General features: G+C 46.2%; 1 protein-coding gene and 1 long non-coding RNA gene across 6 annotated transcripts in view; one reads left to right on the top strand and one right to left on the bottom strand.

The window, feature by feature from the left end:
• ASIC2 (acid sensing ion channel subunit 2) overlaps nt 1–25,490 on the bottom strand; it is a 577,174-nt gene that overhangs the window by 329,623 nt on the left and 222,061 nt on the right. The window lies entirely within an intron of this gene.
• The window catches only part of LOC311422766, a 65,438-nt gene continuing 50,345 nt past the window's right edge, over nt 10,398–25,490 (top strand). Inside the window, exon 1 of the long non-coding RNA XR_014685497.1 lies at nt 10,398–10,507. This is a non-coding gene — a long non-coding RNA (uncharacterized lncRNA). The remainder of the gene's footprint in view (nt 10,508–25,490) is intronic.

The raw sequence follows: 25,490 nt of genomic DNA, 5'->3' as shown, positions 1-25,490 counted from the left end.
CACAGCAAGAGAGAGAGAAAGATAGGTCCATGCTGCTGAGCTTATTACATTCTTAGATCACAGCTGATTAACTTAGCGTGGGGGTCTTAATTTGGGTATAATGAATAACTTACATGAGATTGAAAGGAGAGAATGAAGACCCGGACTGCTCATAATTTTTTCAAATAACCAGCTCTGGGGTTCCTTAGTTCATTGCTGCTCCTGCATGTTCAGCAGCTGATGAGAGGAAAGCCACCTGGGTGCATTTGTCATTCCTCACTTTCTCCATCCACGTACCCACTTACTTCAGCCTTCTTAAGGAGGCCAGCAGCCCTGCTCTTGTAACAGGGAGGCAGCTGAAGGGACCCCTCCAGGCTGAGCCCAGCCCAGGAGAGGCTCTAAAAACGTCTTCGAGAGCTCTGCAAGAAATAGGCGCTGTCTTGCTCTTCTGTGGCATTTTCACAGGGAACTGCATAACAGGGATCACATGGATTCAGACGAATGAGCCTGCTGGCACAGCCAAGGACAAACATGTCCTATTTACCTGGCTCTGTCCTCTTCTCCCAGGCAGCTGCTTCACAGGTTTGGGCTGTATTTTCCTGGCCTTCTGCTCCATTGCCCTTCTGCCCAGATTTATTAGGAAATTTGCATGGCAGATGTTGCAGGGATCTGGCTCCACCAGATCCAACTGATAACTTGGTAACGTTGGTTATCTACCAATGCCATTTTGTTAGGTTTAACAAAATGGTCTGCTACGGGGAAGTGTTACAAGCCATAGTAAAGCAAGGAGATTCACCTTGCCTGACTTGATCTGAGAGACAAAAGCACTGCAGGTATTTACAGTCAGCAAGTCTAATCTCAGAGTCAATGGAGGGAGACAAGACAGAAAATTTGCTTAATTCAGACATTTTGGTATGAAGTAAAACTTGCCAACACCAGGGATCTAGGAGGTGCAGCTTCTTAGTTCCTACTAACAGAGTGACATAAAAGTTTTGTCAATACAAAAAAAAAAAAAAAAAGCCCTGTGACCTCAATGCACTCAGTGCTGTTTGGCTCCCATTTCTCTCTGGCTCACACTGAGGAAGGATGGGATGTATCTGAAGTATCTCAGTGAGAATTGGTGTCTGCCAGCTCAGTGTAGATCAGTTCTCATCAACTTTGCCTGCAGATGAAACAGCCTGCCAGCACAACAGGGGATGCTCCAACTGGAGATCGTGCTGGTTAAACAAAAAAATCTCATTCAAACATGAACACCAAGGAGAGTGCCTCTCATCAAGCACCTGCAGATTCATTCCCTGTCTCTTGCTGCAGTGTATAAAGAGAAGAGGAGGAAGGTAAAGCTGAGCATGCTCCCAATGGAGATGTTGATGTTCCATGACATGCCTGGCAGTGCACACGAGGGATTGCTGATGTGGGTAAACCAGTGCCTCGAAAGGAATGTGCTGGATTACGAAGCCTGAAGGATAAGGAGAAACTGCAGAGGCAGTGCTGTATGGGTATGCAGTGCTTTAGGTATTACAGATTGCAGACACAGTCCTGTGACACTCTGGTTCCCAGTTTGCCCTGGCATTCACAGCTACTTGTCCCTGAATCTCCACGTGGTTTAAACTCCAGTCCTCTAGTCTCTGACATCTTACCAGGCAGGTTTCCTGCATCTGCTTTCCTTTTGTCTCTTTGGAAATAAGCTGTAGGGGAACACAGAGGTGCAATTCTCTTGCTAACCGTAGATGATGCAATTTAGTTAGAAAGCCTCAAAAGAAGAAGAAACACTGCTTACTAAAATTAAAAAAAGGTTTCTTTACAAGTCAGGAAGGACACGTGAGGAGGTGACAGCAAAAATATAGTTGACACCAGGTCCATGAAGTCATGGTAAGATCAGCAGATTTGGCAGCATGTTCAACTCTTGATTGCCTTACTGTGCTTGCTCTCTCTCCTGGGTCAGCATTGGATGCTGACAGTGGCATTTGGGGAGCTGGTAGCAATGTATGGCAGCTGAGGATCTGACCCTCGATCTAGGGAACAGTCTGTACAGCTCAGCTTTTTCCCTCTGATTTGATATGGGATGGAAATCCCTGTGCTGGCCAAGGACTAAACTTAAGGATTGAAAAGGCCTTCATGCTCCAAAAGGTATTGCTCATTAGGAGTTTATCTTGTGCCAGGATGAATTCTTAAATAAATAAATAAAAATACCTTGTGTGTGCTTAAAGCACACTCTAAGCATAGCAAAGAGAAAGAAGAACACAAGCATTATAAGAAGCCGAAATTACATGTCCAAGAAGCTTTTAATCACCTCAGAGTATCTCTAAAGCCCTAGCTCTGAGACCTCTTGTGTGTTTATTATGCTTATTTTCTGACTACAAACCACAGAGAGATACAGACAAAATGAATTAATTCCCCTTCCCAGTGGAAACAGAGCTGGGAAGTCAAACCCTTCCTCTAGCTCAGCTTCTTTGAATTCCTTGGGGAATATGTTTGCAGCATGCCAGCAGGGAACTGGTGCTATTGCCATCACCTGTCTGGTAATTCAGATGACCATTGCATCTTGACTCTAACATCATTTAACTAGCTAAATATAAACTAAAATCCTTAACTGCTTCTCTAAATCCTGTCTTGGGAGAACTGCATGCTTATTTTCCACTTTTATCCACAACCACCACCCTCCAAAAAGCCACAGTGAGAGATCTGGTGACTACTGCCCAGTCCCTCCTAGCAAGCACCAAACCCTGCACCTGTGTCAGCGACAAACAGGACTTGAATTTGTCAAAGAACTTTGAAAAGATTTTACAGAATCTCTTGTGCTCTCTTCTCAAGAGTTTGCAAGGACTGACTGAGGTCTGGAGTAAGGAGGTTTGGCTTCAACACTGAACCAAACTTTCAACCCAGTTCTAAGGATAGGGCAGCACCAGCATACGATGCTCAGGGAGGCTGTGGAATCAATACCGCTAGAGTTTAATGATATAGCCATGTTTTGGGTAGAGATAATACACATTTAGAGAAAAATAGATTAAATGACCTTGAGACCTCTTCCATCTTCTTTCAAATATTAAATGAATGAAAACAACCACCTTACTTTCTGAATTTAATTCATGGGTATAAACCTGCTTTGGACCTACCAGAGACAGAATCTGATGGAAAGTTTGAAAAATGTCACTACTTCTAGGTTTTCCTAAAATGCGGATACCCCAGCACCTCATAGCTTTATGACAGATACCAGCATGGCTTGGTGAGGATCTGTGACCATAAACAGTAGGTTTCACCCTAACCAAAGCCACCAGATTCTAACAAGTTGCAGAGACGGGGTATGAACTGCCAGCACAGAGAACTCATGCTCCTTTTTTTCCATCAGATTCTGGCTTATCACAGCCTCAGTGTACAGTACAGGATAACTGTAAGAACATTGGGCAGGCTCTCAGATACAAAAGCACTTAATGCTTCTAAAAATTTACCATTGTAAATAATGTAATAATAATAAATAAATAGTTAATTACCCAGAGATTTTTAAAATCACTTTTCTTAAGATGAGATATGACATTTTATACAGACAGGAATGCATCATTTTAAATGCTTATTAAAAGCCCATTTCAAGCTACTTGTAAAATGGAGTGCATAATATTAATGTATTTCTATAAACATTTTGCCATTCTTCACTCATTCATACACTCAAATTGCTGTCATATCAAAGTCACTAAAATTAATATCAAAATAAAACACAACTTTGCATTATTATTAGCATAATTGCTCCACTATACAAAAACTAGACCCTCTTAGTATGAATGGCTGTTTCAAAAATAGATGGAAACAAGTAACAAAAGTAGTCTCCAGTAGAGAGAGCAATGTATGTTTACGACTTCTGACAGCCTGCACTAAACCAAACTGGAAGCCAGCTGCCGTCTCTGCAGAAAGACGTTAAGGGCAAAACCAATTTGCCATTCTAATGATGAGAAAATTTGTCAAGTAATCCAGTTCAGTGCATCACTACTCCTAGCATTAGAAAGATCTCACTAGTGTCTCAGCTGAATCTTGATGCAATTTCATTTCATTACTATTTATCCTATGTACCAGGAGCCTGGAAAAGAGACTTTCATAGAAGACCACATGAAGACTATAAAAATATTTTTAGACTGGTTAGGCCAGAATATATACCTAAAACTATATATAAGGAACATGAAACAAGGAAGGTACTTTATGCAAGAAGCTGTTTGAAGCTGAACTTTTGACACAGAACAGTTTGATCTCCATTAACTGCAGGACATACAATCAGGTGGCTTGAAAGCGGTAAAGCTGGTGCCCAGCACAGTACTGAAGTTGATATATTATTTGCTAACCTGGCATTTCTGCAGCTGTAATCAGCAGTCAGATTGCATTAGTCTCTGCTCCAAGATGCTGTTCCTTTGATGGACAGTTTCTCTTGATCTGGGGTCTCTCTCACAGGTGAAGGAAGACTCTTGCCTCCTTGTAACTAACCCCACAGTGCTTGGTTTGGGTACAGCCCCAGCACCTGCCCCAGCTCTTGCCACTGCTTACAAACCCGGGGAGTTCACCCTCTTTCTTGACATTGGGCTCACTTACAACTGCTGGGCCACAGGTATGCACATTATTCCCATTGCAGTATTCCTCTTTGCTGTGTTCTTGTTTAAGATTTTCCTTCCTCCCTTCCCTTCCCTTCCCTTCCCTTCCCTTCCCTTCCCTTCCCTTCCCTTCCCTTCCCTTCCCTTCCCTTCCCTTCCCTTCCCTTCCCTTCCCTTCCCTTCCCTTCCCTTCCCTTCCCTTCCCTTCCCTTCCCTTCCCTTCCCTTCCCTTCCCTTCCCTTCCCTTCCCTTCCCTTCCCTTCCCTTCCCTTCCCTTCCCTTCCCTTCCCTTCCCTTCCCTTCCCTTCCCTTCCCTTCCCTTCCCTTCCCTTTTATTTGTTTATTTATTTATTTATTCTTCAGCTTGTACCTCTGAAATGGGTGATTCTTTCGGGGTTCCTTGAACTCCTCTCAATTTGGAAATGCATCTTTGGTGGTGGGGAGAACCCCTCTGAATCAATTTTTCACATACCTGAAGGGCTGCCATATGTCTCTCATGAGCTTTTCTAATCACAGAGTAACCATAACCCTTTCCATCCTCCCTTCTCAGCTGAAGTTTCTAGATAGCTGATCATTCCCTCTGCTCACTTTGGACTTGTCCCCAGCTGGTCCATGCTGTTTCAGATGAGCCCAGCGAAGAGAAGCATTGCATCACAGTCTAGCAGATAGGAATCTTGCTCAGACATCCCAAAACAACCTCACCAACCTGTTTCCCTTGTGCTCCACCGTAACCATAAGACCCATTTCCCAAATATTGGCTCTAAACTCACCCTTCCTTTGTATTTGTGCACCTGATGACTGCTGGCTATTTTGCTTAGCAGTAGGTTGCTGTAAATTTGTATTCTGATGAAAACTTTCCCCAGCAAACTATTTGTCAAGATCATACACAGTGTTCCTCACAGCTTTCTGAAAACATAATAAATACATCAGGTATGGCATGGTTCAAATGGTTAATGAAAGTACTGAGCAGAACTGGACACAGGACAATTCCTAATGAAACTTGACTCATTTAATTCTTCCAGCCTCCTCTGGCCCACCCTATTATAGCTTTATGTATCACAGAATCACAGAATCACAGAATTTCTAGGTTGGAAGAGACCTCAAGATCATCGAGTCCAACCTCTGACCTAACGCTAGCAGTCCCCACTAAACCATATCCCTAAGCTCTACGTCTAAACGTCTTTTGAAGACTTCCAGGGATGGTGACTCCACCACTTCCCTGGGCAGCCTGTTCCAATGCCTAACAACCCTTTCGGTAAAGAAGTTCTTCCTAACATCTAACCTAAAACTCCCCTGGCGCAACTTAAGCCCATTCCCCCTCGTCCTGTCACCAGGCACGTGAGAGAACAGGCCAACCCCCACCTCACTACAGCCTCCCCTGAGGTACCTAAAAAGAGCGATAAGGTTGCCCCTGAGCCTCCTCTTCTCCAGGCTGAACAAGCCCAGCTCCCTCAGCCGCTCCTCGTAGGACTTGTTCTCCAGGCCCCTCACCAGCTTCGTCGCCCTTCTCTGGACTCGCTCAAGCACCTCGATGTCCTTCTTGTAGCAAGGGCCCAAAACTGAAAACAGTACTTGAGGTGCGGCCTCACCAGAGCCGAGTACAGGGGGACAATCACCTCCCTAGCCCTGCTGGTCACACTGTTTCTTATGCAAGCCAGGATGCTGTTGGCCTTCTTGGCCACCTGAGCACACTGCTGGCTCATATTCAGCTGACTATCCACCAATACTCCCATGTCCTTCTCTGCCTGGCAGCTCTCCAACCACTCATCTCCCAGCCTGTAGCTCTGCTTGGGGTTATTGCACCCCAGGTGGAGGACCCGTCACTTGGCCTTGTTGAACTTCATGCAGTTGACCTCAGCCCATTGGTGCAGCCTATCCAGATCCTCCTGCAGAGCCTTCCTACCCTCAAGCAGATCAACACACGCACCTAGCTTGGTGTCATCTGCAAACTTACTGAGGGTGCACTCAATGCCCTCATCCAGATCATCGATGAAGATATTAAAGAGGACCGGCCCCAGCACCGAGCCCTGGGGAACGCCACTAGTGACTGGCCTCCAACTGGACTTGACTCCATTTACCACGACTCTTTGGGCCCGGCTATCCAGCCAGTTTCTAACCCAACGAAGCGTGCGCCAGTCCAAGCCAAGAGCAGCCAGTTTCTTGAGGAGAAAGTAGACAAGATTTCTACAACATGCTTATGAAAATGTCATATTTCTTGCACTTAAGTATAGTGCCTCCCATGCCATATGCTTTTCTACTACCTAAAAGGCCTTTCTCTGTTTTTGAAGTATATTCAATTTATTTGACATGACTTATACTTTACTAATCCCGGTTGGCTGCAACTCATCTCCTTGCTATCTTTCATATGCTCAACAAACGGGGCTACTTATTCAGTATTTTCCAGATATTGAGGTCATGTTGAAATGCATGTTTCCTCTTTGAAAACAAAAGTCTTTTAAAAGGAAGGTACCTCAGGTTCAGCTAGTTTCTCCCCACAGCTCATTTCTGCTCCCTTTTCCCCTCTGAATTTTGTGCTCTAGCCCTTCACACAATGCAGTTTACCCCTATAAACTGGATCAATGAACAGGGTTTGGCTTTGTCCTGGTTTCAGTTAGGACAGAGTTAATTTTCCTCCTAGTAGCTGGTATGGTGCTATGTTTTGGCTTAGGATGAGTAGAGTGCTGATAACATGCTGATGTTTTAATTGCTGCAGAGCAGTGCTTACACCAAGCCAAGGACGTTTCAGCTTCTCACTCTGTCCTGCCAATGGGCAGGCTGGGGGTGCAGCAGGAGCTGGAAGGGGACAGACCCAGAACAGCTGACCCAAACTAGCCAAAGGGGTATTCCATACCATCTGACATCATGTTAAACAATATATGGGGTGGCTAGCTGGGGGAAGGGCGGCCGGACTACTCGGGGTTAGGCTGGGAATTGGTCAGCGGGTGGTGAGCAATTGCATTGTGCATCACTTGTTTTGTACATATTATTATTAGTAGTACTATTATCATAATTATTGTTATTATTATTATTGTTATTATTATTTTTCTATCTTAATAAACTGTCTTTATCTCAACTCACAGGCTTCGCTTTCCCGTTTCTCTCCCCCATCCCAGAGGGGGAGGGTGAAGGGTGAGCAAACTGCTGTGTGGTGCTTAGCTGCCAGCCGGGTTAAACCACAACAGGCTTCAATAAGAATCTGTCAGAATTTCAGTGCTAACCAGTGTATTAGGACAGCTGAACAAAGAAAGAACCTCAGTGGAGAAGTACAGATACTGAGCCAGGCTGGGGGACTCTTAACCTGTTTTTCTCCATGCAGCAAAAGTCAAGCTGTATGGGTCCTTTTGAGTTCTCTGGCCTGTTTTCAACCCCAGGGAATTAAATCCCTCCTCCTCAGACTGTGATGAATTCCTTTAGGAGCAGTTGGTTTGACCTAAATTGTTACTCCTCTGATCTCTCCTTGCTGTGGGCTTTGCTGCAGCATGAGTGACACCAACCTCTTTCACACAGACTGTATTTTAGTAAGGGCCTCCAACATTTGGGGGTTCATCTGGGGAAGGTTTTTCATCTTCATTAGGCAGCAGAACAGCACTTGCCATGGCCTCTCATAGTATTCACTGTACAATTTGATTTAACCTGGGATTTCAATATTTTTATAAACGATCTGGATGTAGGAATAGAGGGTATTTTGAGCAAGTTTGCTGATGACACTAAACTTGGAGGAGTTGTGGACTCAAATGAGGGCGTAAAGGCCTTACAGAGGGATCTGGACAGGTTGGAGAGCTGGGCGATCACCAACCGCATGAAGTTCAATAAAAGCAAGTGCCGGGTCCTGCACCTGGGACGGGGAAACCCTGGCTGCATGTACAGACTGGGTGATGAGACGCTGGAGAGCAGCCTAGAAGAGAGGGATCTGCGGGTCGTGGTAGACAGCAAGTTGAATATGAGCCAGCAGTGTGCCCTGGCAGCCAGGAGGGCCAACCGTGTCCTGGGGTGCATCAAGCACGGCATCGCTAGTAGGTCAAGGGAGGTGATTGTCCCGCTCTACTCTGCGCTGGTGCGGCCTCACCTCGAGTACTGTGTGCAGTTCTGGGCACCACAGTATAAAAAGGACATGAAACTGTTGGAAAGTGTCCAGAGGAGGGCTACGAAGATGGTGAAAGGCCTTGAGGGGAAGACGTACGAGGAACGGCTGAGGTCACTGGGCCTGTTCAGCCTGGAGAAGAGGAGGCTGAGGGGAGACCTCATCACAGTCTACAACTTCCTCGTAAGGGGGTGTCGAGAGGCAGGAGACCTTTTCTCCATTAACACTAGTGACAGGACCCGCGGGAACGGGGTTAAGCTGAGGCAGGGGAAATTTAGGCTGGACGTCAGGAGGGGGTTCTTCACAGAGAGGGTGGTTGAACACCGGAACAGGCTCCCCAGGGAAGTGGTCACTGCACCGAGCCTGTCTGAATTTAAGAAGAGATTGGACTGTGAACTTAGTCACATGGTCTGAACTTTTGGGTAGACCTGTGCGGTGTCAAGAGTTGGACTTCACAGAATCACAGAATCACAGAATTTTCTAGGTTGGAAGAGACCTCAAGGTCATCGAGTCCAACCTCCAACCTAACGCTAACAGCCCTCCACTAAACCATATCCCTAAGCTCTACATCTAAGCGTCTTTTGAAGACTTCCAGGGATGGTGACTCCACCACTTCCCTGGGCAGCCTGTTCCAATGCCTCACAACCCTTTCTGTAAAGAAGTTCTTCCTAACATCTAACCTAAAACTCCCCTGGCTCAACTTAAGCCCATTCCCCCTCGTCCTGTCACCAGGCACGTGGGAGAACAGGCCAACCCCCACCTCGCTACAGCCTCCCTTGAGGTACCTAAAAAGAGCGATAAGGTCACCCCTGAGCCTCCTCTTCTCCAGGCTGAACAAGCCCAGCTCCCTCAGCCGCTCCTCGTAGGACTTGTTCTCCAGGCCCCTCACCAGCTTCGTCGCCCTTCTCTGCACCCGCTCAAGCACCTCGATGTCCTTCTTGTAGTGAGGGGCCCAAAACTGAACACAGTACTCGAGGTGCGGCCTCACCAGAGCTGAGTACAGGGGGACGATCACCTCCCTAGCCCTGCTGGTCACGCTGTTCCTAATACAAGCCAGGATGCCGTTGGCCTTCTTGGCCACCTGAGCACACTGCTGGCTCATATTCAGCCGACTGTCCACCATCACTCCCAGGTCCTTCTCTGCCTGGCAGCTTTCCAACCATTCCTCTCCCAGCCTGTAGCTCTGCTTGGGGTTATTGCACCCCAGGTGCAGGACCCGGCACTTGGCCTTGTTAAACTTCATGCAGTTGACCTCAGCCCATCGGTCCAGCCTATCCAGATCCTCCTGCAGAGCCTTCCTACCCTCAAGCAGATCGACACACGCACCTAACTTGGTGTCATCTGCGAACTTACTGAGGGTGCACTCGATGCCCTCGTCCAGATCATCGATGAAGATATTAAAGAGGACCGGCCCCAGCACCGAGCCCTGGGGGACGCCACTAGTGACTGGCCTCCAACTGGACTTGACTCCATTTACCACGACTCTTTGGGCCCAGCTATCCAGCCAGTTTCTAACCCAACGAAGCGTGCGCCAGTCCAAGCCAAGAGCAGCCAGTTTCTTGAGGAGAATGCTGTGGGAGACGGTGTCAAAAGCCTTGCTGAAGTCAAGGTAGACCACATCCACAGCCTTTCCCTCATCCACCCAGCGCGTCACTCTGTCATAGAAGGAGATCAGGTTCGTCAGGCATGACCTGCCTTTCATAAAGCCATGCTGACTGGGCCTGATCGCCTGCTTCCCCTGCAAGTGCTGCATGATGACTCTCAGGAGGATCTGCTCCATGAGCTTTCCTGGCACTGAGGTCAAACTGACAGGCCTGTAGTTTCCCGGGTCTGCCCTCCGGCCCTTCTTGTAGATGGGCGTCACGTTTGCTAGCCGCCAGTCGATTGGGACCTCCCCCGATAGCCAGGACTGTTGATAAATGATGGACAGCGGCTTGGCCAGCTCCTCTGCCAGTTCCCTCAGTACCCTTGGGTGGATCCCATCTGGCCCCATCGACTTGTGCACATCTAAGTGCCGTAGTAGGTCACCAACCAGTTCTTCATGGATAATGAGGGCCACATCCTGCTCCCCATCCCCTTCCACCAGCTCAGGGTACTGGGTATCTAGAGAACATCCGGTATTGCCGCTAAAGACTGAGGCAAAGAAGGCATTGAGCACCTCCGCCTTTTCCTCATCTCTTGTAACTAAGTTTCCCCCCGCATCCAGTAAAGGATGGAGATTCTCCTTAGTCCTCCTTTTTGTGTTGATGTATTTATAGAAACATTTTTTGTTATCTTTAACGGCAGTAGCCAGATTGAGCTCCAGATGAGCTTTGGCCTTCCTAATTTTGTCCCTGCACAGCCTCGCTACTTCTTTAAAGTCCTCCTTAGTGGCCTGCCCATTTTTCCAAAGCTTATAAACCCTCTTTTTCCTCCTAAGATCAAGCCACAATTCTCTGTTGAGCCAGGCCAGTCTTCTTCCCCGCCAGCTCGTCTTTGGGCACGTGGGGACAGACCGTTCCTGCGCCATTAAGACTTCCCTCTTGAAGAGCGCCCAGCCTTCCTGGACCCCTCTGCCCTTCAGAACCGCCTCCCAAGGGACTCCACCAACCAGTGTCCTGAGCAGCTCAAAGTCAGCCCTCCGAAAGTCCAATACAGCGGTTTTACTGGTCCCCTTCCTGGCCTCGCCAAGAATAGTGAACTCCACCATTGCGTGGTCACTCTGCCCTAGACAGCTCCCGACGATCACGTCCTCCACCAGTCCTTCTCTGTTTGTGAAGAGAAGGTCTAGCGGGGCACCTCCCCTGGTAGGCTCACTAACCAGCTGCGTCAGGAAGCTATCTTCCACGCTCTCCAGAAACCTCCTAGACTGCTTTCTCAGGGCTGTGTTGTGCTTCCAGGATATGTCAGGGAAGTTGAAGTCCCCCACGAGTACAAGAGCTGATGATTTTGCAACCTCTGTCAGCTGCCTGTAGAATTCCTCATCCGTCTCCTCATCCTGGTTCGGCGGTCTATAGCAGACCCCGACCAGGACACTAGCCTTGTTGTCCCTGCTGATCCTAACCCAAAGGGACTCGACCTTGTCATTCCCAACCTCGAGTTCTACAGCCTCGAAAGACTCTCTAATATAGAGAGCCACACCACCACCCCTTCTATGCTGCCTGTCCCTTCTATAGAGCTTATAGCCAGGCATTGCAGCACTCCAGTCATGAGACTGGTCCCACCACGTCTCCGTGATGGCAACCAAGTCGTAGCCTGCCTGCCGCACGATGGCTTCCAGCTCCTCCTGTTTGTTACCCATGCTGCGTGCATTGGTGTAGATGCACTTCAGCTGGGCCATTGCCTTATCCTCCGGCCTTGCCATTGTTCCCCCTGGCACAGCCCCAACAATCCTAGCCTCAGCCCCATCCCCCTTCCTACCTAGTTTAAAGCCCTCTCAATGAGCCCTGTCAGTTCCTGGCCCAGGATCCTTTTTCCCCTAAAAGATAGGGACCCGTCTGCGGCCATCAGGCCAGGTGCTGAGTAAAGTGCCCCATGATCAAAAAACCCAAGATTTCTGCGTTGGCACCAGCCCCGGAGCCACGTGTTTAACAGGTGGGCTTTCCGTGTCCTCTCTGAACTCCTCCCTGCCACCATAGGGATGGACGAAAACACCACCTGCACTCCCGCTCCATCCACTAACCGACCCAGCCCCCTAAAGTCCCTTTTGATAGCCTTGAGGCTTCTCTCTTCGATGTTATCACTGCCCGCCTGGACTATCAAAAGGGGGTAATAGTCAGAGGGGCGTACCAGGTTAGGAAGCTTCCTGGCAACGTCCCTGACCCTGGCCCCAGGGAGACAGCAGACTTCCCTACGGGTAGGGTCCGGCCGACAAATAGGGCCCTCTGTTCCCCTAAGAATCGAGTCACCAACAACAATAACCCTCCTGTCTTTTTTGGTGGAGGCAGTCCTGAGGCGCGGAGTTGACCTCCTCGCTCCAGGCATCCTCCTGGGAACACTTGCTACCTCTTCCTCACACACCTGATGATCCTTACACACTGATGATCCTTCCTTACACACTTGATGATCCTTACACACCTGATGATCCTTACACACCTGATGATCCTTCCTCACACACTTGATGATCCTTAAGGGTCCCTTCCAACTCAGGATATTCTATGATTCTATGATTCTATGATTTCTCTCATCTCCTTTATCTCATTTAATGCCACCTCTTCTGACTGCGGCCCTCCACACATTGACTACCCTTAGCATCTAGCTTTTCTGATCTAACCTACTTTCTGTTTTCTGCACACACAATAAGGAAATAAGAATTCAATAGAAAGCTTGTATTTTGTCAAGTTGACTCTAACTGAATTTTCTATTCTTCTTCTAAATTGAGACAATTTGTGCTCACAGTCCTGCTATAAAATTTAATATTCCTACTCCTCTCCTTAGTCTCTTTCCCTTTCTATCTGCCTTCTGTAAGATCTCATCTACTGGTTCCACATTATTGAAAGCTGTCACCATTCCACTGTTACTCCTTCTTCCCATTACAAGAAATGTGGTCATTCTCACCCCAAGCTGTCCTCTGTCTTCACCATCACCAGTTCCTTCATCTGTCAGTGAGAATCCAGCTTTCTCTTGGGTTGCTTCTGCCTTTCTGTCCCTGAAAGCATTTTCATTGCTATGTTCCAGGAACCTAGTCTTGCAGCAGTTTTCTGCTCTCTTCCTTTCCTGTTCATGTAGCTAAAATCTCATTTCTATCCTCCTTATCCATCCTGTCTTTCTACTAGGGGAAAGTAAGAGGGGGAATCAGAAGGCAAGAATGGCTTGTGTGGCCCTTAGGGCAGTGACATTAATTGAGTATTTCTGTGCACCAGATTGAAGCTGCTCATGGAGAATGGCAGCGACCTCCAATGTGCGATCAGCCTGCCACAGTGCCGTGCTTTATTGGTATGGTTCACAGAAAAGTGAGTGCACATTCATTTTTCAAGCTAACCCAAATATTTCAAATAAGTGCTGCTTCCATTCTCTATTCAACATTTTTCTTTTGTGGTTTAAGTAAACACTTCCAAAAAAAGAAAAGTAGCAGCAACAACAAGAAAACCAGGAAAAAAAATCAGAAACCAAATGATCAGATAAGACAAATACAACTGGATAAGACATAAGGGTCCTAAATTACAATCAGGGGAGCGAAGGGAACAATGAAAAGCTCTGGCTTCTTCCCCATGGCACATGGGCTCTGTGCATGCTGCCCAAGGGCTTGTCTGCAGCACCCAAATAACTGCAGTGAATGGGGCCGAGCTACAGGGGCTACCAGCACAGCCCTGGAAGCTCTTTTCCGTGTGGGGAGCCATGCTCAGGTGTCTTGTCTGCAAACTGAGTCCTCCCCTTGCATAACCTTTGCCTTTCCCTACCTGAGAATCTCTTATGGGACTGGCAGGTAACCATGAGGATGGCTGGGGAAGCACTGACAAGTCACAAAATGACATTTCTGTTCACAAATAGTCTTCAGGTTTTTGTACATGCATTAACTGTTATCTTCCAGCTATGAGTTTAAATATGCTACAGCATACTGCACTCCAATATATCAACATAATATATAATCTAATCTTTTAATTAAACTATGCAGGAAGAAGCTCTTAATGGGGTTGTTTCATCCCAGGCAAAAGATTTATTCCCATTTTTGACTCTTACATCAGGATTAGTTAAAAACATACCCAGTTCCAGACCTATTTTGGAACTTACAACACATATAAAGTCAGAACTGAAATATATGCTCCTTGTGTTCTTATCTGAAGGAAAATGGATAAGGAAGACCTTTAAATGCTTGTGTATAAGAAAATTACATTTCTCAGAAATGAGGTGTTAAAAAGTTGACATAAATCATGCATTTTTTCAACTGGAAATTTATTTTTTTTTTTAGGTTATAAAGACTGCCTTTTCAACACTTAGGGTCAAATATTTCCTATCAGATTTTTCTTATTTTCAGAAGAAACATAGACTTGACTCCCTTGGATGATTTGGTTTACATTCCTTATGAAATTCTGACCTTTAGGATAATTTGATTGCAGTTTTTTACTTGAAAATAAGTTTTAGAAGTTTTAAATAATGAACTTTTTGAAACAGGCAAACATCAGTGTATTCCTTGATAAAGTGAAGTGTTTTCATTTTGTTGAAATAACATATTATTAAAACTGATAGCTTGAGTTTCCCGGACTGAAAACTTATGATCAAAACATGCCAAGTCAGTCATATCTATATTTCCAGGCTCTGAAAAAAACACTGCAACACAGCTTGTTGCGTCATAAAATATATTCAATGTTTGTGATTTGCAAGGTCTTATAAAGCCAATAAAAGTTTTCATGCTATAGGATGAAGTCATAAAGTTACTTCAACATACTTCCTAAGCCAAAGAATAAACCTGAAGAGGGAAATACCCACATTGAAGGATATTTTTATATTTGTGTGAATCATTCCCAGGCAAATTAGCGTTGTTTTATATATATTCTCACAGACAAGGAAAGGTTGAAGCAGCCATACAATGTCTTCTTCCTTAAGTAACAGGGAGGGAGGGAATGTTGTCCTACAGAAGTGCTCTTAATATCTATTTGCACACAGCAGCATTCAGACAACCCCCAGGTGTAATTGGAGCAGCCAGTGGGCAAAAAAGGGTCAGGTAAAGATGATATTCTTCAAGAGATAACATGCCACTAGGTGAGTTCCTTTAAGGCATCCTTCACTGAAAGGGATGAGAGGAATTCTTGACGAGGACTTGGAAGAGGCTGCAGGTAGGTTATACCCAAAGTTCTTCCTACTTATATTTCCTCTGCAACTTATTAACGGAGAATACAATCCTTAATTCTGCTAGAGAAGATCTATTGTTTAATTTTCTTCTCAAATAAATTCCAAACTGCAGTGTACTTGGTCTTCAGGACTGACAAACTGCTTTACTCGCAAGCACTTGGTTTAGGATGTACTTGTCACTGAATTTCAAATCTCAAGTCTTGGGATGAAATTTCTGAATCAACAGCCAGTAGTGAGATAACTAACAGCTCTAGCTAAGTGCATGTTATCAGAGAAACATTTGTTTGTGGTGGTTTTACCCTGTTAGGCTGCTGAACTCCACCACAACTGCTCTCTCACTCCCCCTCCTTGGAAGAGGAGGGGAAGAAGAAAAGGAAAAGAACAACTCACTGTTGGGAATTGGCACAAAGGGCGTGGACATGACTCCGTGGAACAACTGTTCAATCTGAGCTTGCCTTAAGCAACCAGGAGTAGGCCTTAGAAAATCTCATGGCCTGCTGTAGCTGAGCAAACCAAGCTACCAGAGTAAGTATGAGAAGCTCCCACAACAATGATTCCCACATCGCCCAATTGAGGAAATCAGAAAAATATTGTTACCAGCAGCTGGCTTCAAGGACAAGGTCTATGTGACTGCTAATCACAAGGGGGTTGTTTTCTTGCAGGTGGGGTTGTTTTCTTGTAGTTGTTTGTCTGAGTGCTTTTGACCAATAATCTTGTGTGAAACACTATCCGCCCCTGTTAAGTTCACTATAAAAGTTAGGCTATTTGGGCAATAAGATGGAGCATGATCTGACTCTACTGGTGTCTGTTGTGCTTTTGGCCGTGCTTCCTGCAACGTGCTCTAACAACTCACAGGTTGAGATAAGCATAATTTAATTAAAGGAAAAAACAATTATTTAGGAAAATTTATTATTAATTACACAATTTAACTGAAGGGAAAAAAGGGAAAGTGGAAAAGGGGAAAAAAAAAAAAAAAAAACAACAAGCAAAGGTTGTGTGGAAGCACAGAGGAAAGGAATCACTCTCTACTTCCCACAAATGAGCGATGATTGACCACGTCCTTGAAGCAGGGCCTCAATGCACGTAGCCGTTGTTCAGGAGCACAGATGTTTTCACAACAAGAGCCTACCCCTCCCCTCTTCTTCCTTTTTCCACCTTTTATTGCTAAGTGTGACATGATATGGAATATCCCTTCGGTCAGTTTAGGTCAACTGCCCTGGTGATGTCCCCTCCCCATCACTTGTCCACTGCCAGCTCTGGGGGGGTTGGAGGAAGTCCTGATGCTGTGCCAGTATTGCTCAGCAGCAGACACAACACTGGGGTCACACCAGCGCTGTTCTAGCTACAAGTGCAGAGCACAGCACTGTATGGGCTGCTGCAGGGAAAGTTAACATCTCAGCCAGACCCAGTAGGTTGATTCAAGTATTAAACTAAACCCAAAGGAGCAGTCAAATTAATGTAGCAGGTATTAAGAAATATGATAGCTGTTTATACTTGTAGCAAGTAAAGTCTTGTCATTGCAAATGTTGCAAATTTTATTTCCAGACAGAATTTTTTGGTAAAGTATATCCAGCTGGTTCCAATGAGGATGAAAACCCAAGAGCTGAGGCAGCCACCTGGGCAGAGCTGCAGTGCTCCAGCGCACTGGCACCATTTGTGTTTTGGGGATAGGAGGACAATGAATTTAAGAATGAATACACCTGCATGGACATACCCTAAATGAATGGAAATGCCATACCTCTAAAAAAGATACTTAGCATTTGCAGCTCTACTTTTGGGAAAAAAATGCAAATGGGTTGGTGTAGCTAAAACACCAATAAGTTTAAATAAAAGAGCTTTCATTACAAGTCCTTTATTTAAATGCAAGAGACTCCAATCCCAGCAGCTGCCCAAGTGAACATCACAGAAGCAATGAAATGCCATCTTTTGAGCAAGAAGGCAAATTAATCACTGTAACAAACAGTCTGACTTGCACTTCAAGTGAAACTATGGGGTCATTACCTCTGGTTCAGCTGATAAGCAGAAGTAATTTAATCGTTTGCCATTGCATATCTGTACTTAGAGTCTGATTAGAAGCCCCAAACCAGTGGCTGAAACGTAATCATCTTCCAGTGGGACTGTGTGCACAATCCATATTTAGGTTAGGTAGTGCCAAGACTATGGTGAGCCAGGAACAAAGCTTACTTTTATCCAGCACTAAAGATGCATTTACATTTACATTTATCCATCCATCACACTTACATTTATTCATCCAAAGATGCACAAGGTACGGTGCATCTGGGGCAGTGCCACTTTATATACGCCTCCTCCTGGAGTGTAAATTAGCAGCCAGGGCACAGCAGTGCCCAGTCAGAAAATTTTCTTCAATGCATTACACTGCATGTGCCTGGCCAAGTTGCTTATCCAACAGATGTCTGGAAAACTGAAGTCCTCCATGAGAACCAGCACCCGTGATTGTGAGATTACTACCAGCTGCTTGTAGAAGGCCTCATCAACCTCCTCTTCCTACTGATCTGGTGACCTGTAGTATACCCCCACATATGTCCTCCATACTAGCCCACCCCTTAATTCTCACCCACAAGCTCTCCCCTCATCTGTCACCCTCCCTCAGGTGGAGCTGGGTACACTCTAATTGCTCCCTCACATAAAGGGCAACCCCACCCCCTCACTTCCCCAGCCTGTCTTTCTTAAAAAGGACATAGACCTCCATGACAGTGTTCCAGTTGTGCGAGCTGTCCCACCATGTCTCTTTGATTGCAACAAGATTGTGGCCTCGCAACTGAACACAGATCTCAGACTCATCCTGTTTATTTCCCATGCTCTGCACATTGGTATACAGGCACATTAGGGAAGCAGCAGGCACGGTTACCCCTGAAGGGATTCAAGAAGAAGAAAATTCTGGATGGGGTATCAGGATCATTACCTTCTCTGAGGAGCCCTCGGATGATCCTATGTGACAACTCCTGCCTAACTAACCTGATTTCCTGCCTAACTAACCTGATTAACTAACCTGATTTCCTTTTATGATAAGATCACCCGTATGGTGGACCAAGGGAAACCAGCTGATGTGATTTTTTTGGACTTCAGCAAGGCTTTTGACACGGTTTCCCATAGGATCCTACTGGACAAAATGTCCACCATACAGCTAAATAAAAACATCATACGATGGGTGAGCAATTGGCTAACGGGCAGGGCCCAAAGGGTTATGGTAAATGGGGCTGTGTGAGGCTGGCGGGCGGTCACCAGTGGGGTCCCTCAAGGCTCCATTTTAGGGCCGGTACTTTTCAATATTTTTATAAACGGTCTGGATGTAGGAATAGAGGGTATTTTGAGCAAGTTTGCTGATGACACCAAACTTGGAGGAGTTGTGGACTCAAATGAGGGTGGAAAGGCCTTGCAGAGGGATCTGGACAGGTTGGAGAGCTGGGCGATCACCAACCGCATGAAGTTCAATAAGAGCAAGTGCCGGGTCCTGCACCTGGGACAGGGAAACCCTGGCTGCACGTATAGACTGGGCGATGAGACGCTGGAGAGCAGCCTAGAAGAGAGGGATCTGCGGGTCGTGGTAGACAGCAAGTTGAATATGAGCCAGCAGTGTGCCCTGGCAGCCAGGAGGGCCAACCGTGTCCTGGGGTGCATCAAGCACGGCATCGCTAGTAGGTCAAGGGAGGTGATTGTCCCGCTCTACTCTGCGCTGGTGCGGCCTCACCTCGAGTACTGTGTGCAGTTCTGGGCACCACAGTATAAAAAGGACATGAAACTGTTGGAAAGTGTCCAGAGGAGGGCTACGAAGATGGTGAAAGGCCTTGAGGGGAAGACGTACGAGGAACGGCTGAGGTCACTGGGCCTGTTCAGCCTGGAGAAGAGGAGGCTGAGGGGAGACCTCATCACAGTCTACAACTTCCTTGTAAGGGGGTGTCGAGAGGCAGGAGACCTTTTCTCCATTAACACTAGTGACAGGACCCGCAGGAACGGGGTAAGCTGAGGCAGGGGAAATTTAGGCTGGACGTCAGGAGGGGGTTCTTCACAGAGAGGGTGGTTGCACACTGGAACAGGCTCCCCAGGGAAGTGGTCACTGCACCGAGCCTGTCTGAATTTAAGAAGAGATTGGACTGTGCACTTAGTCACATGGTCTGAACTTTTGGGTAGACCTGTGCGGTGTCAAGAGTTGGATTTGATGATCCTTAAGGGTCCCTTCCAACTCAGGATATTCTATGATTCTATGATTCTATGAACTCAGAGGTTTTTCCCTACTATCTTCAACAGTAACAGCAGTGACAACATAACCCAGCCCTTCTCTGTCACTTTTAGCTCTCCTCCCTTCCCCCGTCAAACCTAGTTTAAAGCCCTGGTAATTAGCCCAGAGAGCTTGCTCCCCAAAGAGTCTAGAGCATAGACCCCCCATGCACCCAGCGCTGTTTACTTGCCTTTTATAAATATTACTAAATTCAGATAGAGTTGTATCTTCATTTATAACAGCACTAATGTCCCTGCGCTGGGCAATCCTCAGGAAACCTGTGATTTTACCCGGGAAGCCTGGCTCATGGAGAGTGACAGGAGTCTAAGACAGTAGTTGCAGTTCCCACAAGGCACACTGAGCTTCAGCTGACTGCCAAAGCAAGACAGAACACAACATTTCAGAAATAGACCACTCCTTTCCACAGAAAATACAGTTTTGCTATGTCTAAATGTTCAATGAAAACAGCTAAAATAGCACTTTTCTATGAGTTTGTCATTTTAAAATGCAACCAGATTTCTCCTTACACATCTCAGTTCACCAGCATCAAACATTTTATACCCAGCTTGTTCTAAACAACTACTGCAAAGCAGTAGAGAACAAATAAAATCCCTGGAAGTACTCAAGGTCAGGTTGGACGGGGCTTTGAGCAACCAGGTCTAGTAGGAGGTGTCCCTGCTCATGGCACAGGGGAGGCATAAGGTGACCTTTAAGGGCCCATCCAGCCCAAACATTTCTGTGATTCTATGAACTATACTTCTTGCCCAGTTTTACCTCTTGCCCAGTCAGTTTACTGATGCTGAAGCAGTGCCACTGGTGCAGCTGCACCACACCAAGACACATCACTGACTTCTTTCTGCATCCACTTGCTGGACCATGACCTAGCCCAGACAGGACTGGCCCCATCTTCTCCCCAAGGGACTTGAGGAAACATCTCCACCAACGCCCCCTTCCTCATGCCAGTTCTAGCATGGACTGGGTTAAGTGGGACAAGAGAGCCAAAGGAGTAGGAAGGCAGTGAGAGATCCAGCTTAATGCAGCAGTGCAAGCTCAAGCCCATCACACCACAACAGTGAAATCCACCTCTGCCTTCCTCCCCACCTAAAAAGGGTTGTGTTTTGAGAGGTACTACACTATTGATATTGTGGAGTGGGAAACGGAACATCCCACACACAACTCTCTAAAAAGCATCACATCACAGATGGTTGTAAAGGGTTTATCCACAGTAACTGGAGACAGGACAGCTTCTTTAGGTGACTTTTTATCCCAGCCTAAGATTGGAACCTAAATCTGATGAAAATTTCTCCTTGATGGTGCTTCTCTCTCCAATTGCCCTCAGGTGTTTACAGTTAAAAGAGATGAATTCCAACCCAAGTAGCAGATATTTCTCCAACTGAAAGCAAGATCATACCCATAAAAGAAAAGAGGAATTGAATTAAAAGATGTATGACTGCAATGCGAGAGAAAGGAGGAAAATGAGAGATCAAATACAAATAACCCCTAAACTCCTGGCTCTAAATTATTCAAACTTCTCTCAGCTAAAACCTAAGCAGAAAAAAAGCAAGCTTTGTAGTAAAGCCACTGAAATGACCAATTGCTGTGTGAGTCAAATCCCTCAAGGCAAACAGCCTCCCTTCTCTCACTGCAGCCACAGGAAGGTGTATTTGGGGTATTTGCTGCTTGCACCAGGGCTGCGCCCAAGAGTTACTTTCTGCACAGGCTGCAGCAGCTGGTTATGAAGCGGCACAAAGACGTGGGCAGCTGCATTAGTGGGCCCTGATTTCATGAAAGCTGACAGCCATCACACAAGACAGCATGGCTGGATGAGCTCTTGGGCCTGTCAGTGTTTGCTTCTCACTTGTAACGCAGAATCAGCAGGCAGCTCCTTTCACAGCCTCAGATTTAGGGAACAGCAGTTTTTCAAGTAATGCCCAGCCCTCCTGATAACAGAGCACACCTCAGGGGTGCTGGGGATAAAAAAACACCTTTGACCTCCTCAGGGTCCTTGAGGCTCCAGTGAATGCCACTGTCACGTACCACTGCCATAAAGCCAGGACACGGGAGCCCCCATGCAAACACTCTCATTATGAGACACCCTCTTCTATCTGCCAAGGCCTTAAATCCCCTTCAAAGTAGGACAGAGCTGATGGGACTGGCCAGGAACATGAACAACTATCTAGGTCCTTGCCTTGCTAGGCAGTCCCAGTGTCCTGGCTTCTCTCCCACATTTGCTTCTTTCCCTGTCTCACTTTTTTTTTCTCTAGGCTTCCTGCCATCTTCCTCTTTCTGTCCCATGCCAATCTCCTCTCCACAGATGTTATCCTTCTCCACAGTAGGAGAAAAACCTCACAGTACCATTCCTGGGTCTCTCCTTTGCACTATGTCACTGCCTCCTTTTGCTTGCTTACCTTACTGCTTCTTGTCATTTGCTCTAATTCAACAGCTAAAGACCTACCAAGGGTGGAGTGCACAGACGTGAACAAAGGCTTTTCCTTAGACACAGGAGGCTCCTGTGTTCACAGGGAAAATGAAGTGGATGGAGCAAGAGGCATGTTTCCCTCCCCAGGAGGCTGCTGCTGCTGTTTACCAAGAGGTGAAAGATTTGAGTACCAATAGCTGGCTTGGCTCCCAGGCAAATGAACACTGGGCTTGAGATGTATTTAACAGCCAATCAATGTGAAACGGCCTCTAAGTGTGCTTCAGAAGCCTTATTCAGCTCTAGTAAGTCTTCCCTTGAGCTGTCAATGTCACATATCTATCTCTTGACTTCTAAAAGCTCCCTTCTTGCAGAATTCACACCTAGGGCACACATGGCCAGCTGTCCCCAGAAATATCCTCTTTCACCAGCTAGAAATTTTATGCAAGTGGATTCTGTGGGTGTTGTGCATTTGGATGAGATGAAGGGCTGAAGTGGCCCTTCAAAACCACGTAATGGGTGTGGATTTTCTCCCCTGATCAGCAGCTTCCAGGGGTCATGACAATAGCCCAGCAAACAATAAACCAGCCAAGAGTGTTGTGATGATGGAGAACGCTTGATTGAGTCTGTGGGCTGGAGCCAACGCAGTGGAAGTGCAGTTCAAGATGGGTTGGCTGAACTACGCACTGCTTGTGTGCTACAGCTTGTGTCAGCAAAGAGTTAAACTGGAGATCTCCAGAGCTGAAAATGTGCAGCTTGCATAAAAAACTCTAAAACTCCATGTCTGCAATTACTAACTGATATCCCTGTGGGTTGGCTTGTAGTGCAGACACGATGGTGGGAGCTGTGAGCCCTACCACAAGCTGGTTACACAGACAAGTAAGTGACATGATCCTATTCTTAGACACCATAAATCTCCTGACAGGTTTTCCCATGATGGGTTGCAGACATTTGAAGAGCTTGGGAAATCCCCAGGAGTTTTATTTTGTTGTTGTCTTAAGTTATACCTCTCTACCACCCAGAGAAATCCCCAATCCCTCAGCTCTGGTACAAACCTACTCTCTAACAAGTCCTTACCGCAGCAGGTTTCTTGCCCTGCCCAGATCCTTCTGGTGCTCCATCCCCTTGCTGGCCCATTGTCGTGGTTTAACCCGGCTGGCAGCTAAACACCACGCAGCCGTTCGCTCACCCTCCCCCTCCCTCTCTGGGATGGGGGAGAGAAATGGAAAGTGAAGCCCGTGAGTTGAGATAAAGACAGTTTAATAGGACAGGAAAATAATAATAACAAAAATAATAATAACAATAATAATAATAAGAATACAATGGTGATAATAGGAAAGTAATAATAATATGTACAAGCAAGTGATGCACAATGCAATTGCTTACCACCCGCTGACTGATGCCCAGCCTAACCCCAAGTAGTCCGGCCCCCTCCCCCCGGCTAGCCACCCCTATATATTGTTTAGCATGACGTCAGATGGTATGGAATACCCCTTTGGCTAGTTTGGGTCACCTGTCCTGGGTCTGTCCCCTCCCAGCTCTTACTGCACCCCCAGCCTGCCTGTTGGCAGGACAGAGCAAAAGGCTGAGATGTCCTTGGCTTGGTATAAGCACTGCTCTGCAACAATTAAAACATCGGGGTGTTATCAGCACTCTTCTCATCCTAAGCCAAAACACAGCATTCCACCAGCTACTAGGAAGAAAATTAATTCTGTTCTAACTGAAACCAGGACACCCATGCTCTGCTGCTCACCAGGGTCACCAGCTGTGTTCTGGCAGCTCTGCCCACACCCTTCATGCTGCCAGCGTCACCAAGTCTCTGGACAGCAGAAAGCACCTCTCTTGCAACCTGCAGACTGCCTCTGGGCTGCGGTCTGGCAGGGTTGCTTGTGCAGATGAAACAGCCAGGGCTCAAAACAGAGAATCAGATACTGCCACAACACGAGAGTTAGACCTTGTCAGCAGGAGGAGAGAGAGAAGAGAAATGCTGGGCTTACAGCTCCACCTGGCAGATCCCCTGATCCAGCCTTGCCTCCACAGCCACCTTGCCCTCTCTTGCTTTCTGGTCTCACTGAAGGTTTTTCTCTGTTCAAGCTCTATATAGCTCAGAAGACCTTTTGCTTATGCACAGACAAAGAGGGCATATCAGAGTAGAGGTATATGAATAAAGGCAATTTTGGTTCATTAACCATATCAAAAATGAATACACAGAGAGAGGGAGAGAGTAAGGATAAAGCTGTTTGCTTTTTTTGTTTGTTTGTTTGTTTTTTTGTTTCCTGCTTAACCTCAAAAGAAGCAGTTAGGCTATTTTGTTTATTTTTACAAATTGGAAATAAAAATAAATTATTTTCAGGTTCTACAAAAACTTTGCATTCACTTGAAAATGCTTTTTTTTTAACCTTATTATTTGCCAATTAGACTGCAATAATTTTAGAGGGAAAAGCTCTTTTGTACTGAAATAATGAGAAAGGCCAGCTCATGAATATCTAAAGGAGACATTCCCATGTTTCGGAATTCTTCAGTCTCACATTTAACCCAAATTTCAGTTAACACCTCGGTCAGTGTCCCCCTCTCACCGAGCTGGGCTGCAAAGTCTATAAGAATCTATACAGATCTTCTGATGCTTGGAAACTTTACCAATGGGTTTATCCAAGAATTTACCTCTACAAAAACATCTCTGACTACTGTTGCAACAAGACAGACACAGTCTGTCAGACCAGGGAGGCTCTGGCATGTTTCCATGCAGTTTGCAGGTCTCCAGGAAGGGCAGCTCCTTTGCAGAATCCTCTTTTATTCCACCAGTCCAGACTTGGGTCCCTTGAACTACTGCCATGTGAGCAGCTGGACAGAGGGGTGGGATGTCTCTGCTCTCCCACTCTGATCCTTATAAAATGCAGGTTTTGTTCTTAGCTTCAAACCTTTTAAGCACAACAGGTGGGAAACCACCCTTTTTCCCCCAGTAAAATATGATTTCCTCCATTCCCCCCCCCCCTTTTTTCTTGCGCCAATTAAAAATTCAGCTAGCATGCGGCTACAAACCCACAGCTAAATCCCTGAGAGCACATTATAATAATTACTTTAAGCAGTATTTCTCTTTTTCAACATTGTTCATTCATATTGAAAGACATCAAGGGAGCATTTAAACTGAGCAGTATGAGCACACAGGTAGCAGTCTTGGCCAGCCAGATGTGCTATCTTTTCACAAAGGTGAAGTCTTCACTGCAGTCCTGCAGTCCACAGAGCTACAGCTCCTGTAAAGAGCCTGAAAATTACAACTGGAGTGTATATGTGGGTATGTTTTTCCCTTCACCAGTTCCAGCAAGAGCCTGTTCCAGCAAAAACTGGAAACTGCCTAAAATGCCAACTGTTAAAAAACACAAAGATGACACAGCAAATGGCTAAATTCTGCTCCAGGTTGTAAGGAATGCACCCAGAATCACA

This window comes from Aythya ferina (genome assembly GCF_964211825.1).
Source record: "Aythya ferina genome assembly, chromosome: 23".
Taxonomy (NCBI): Eukaryota; Metazoa; Chordata; class Aves; order Anseriformes; family Anatidae; genus Aythya; species Aythya ferina.
This window is presented reverse-complemented; position numbering and strand designations above follow the sequence as displayed.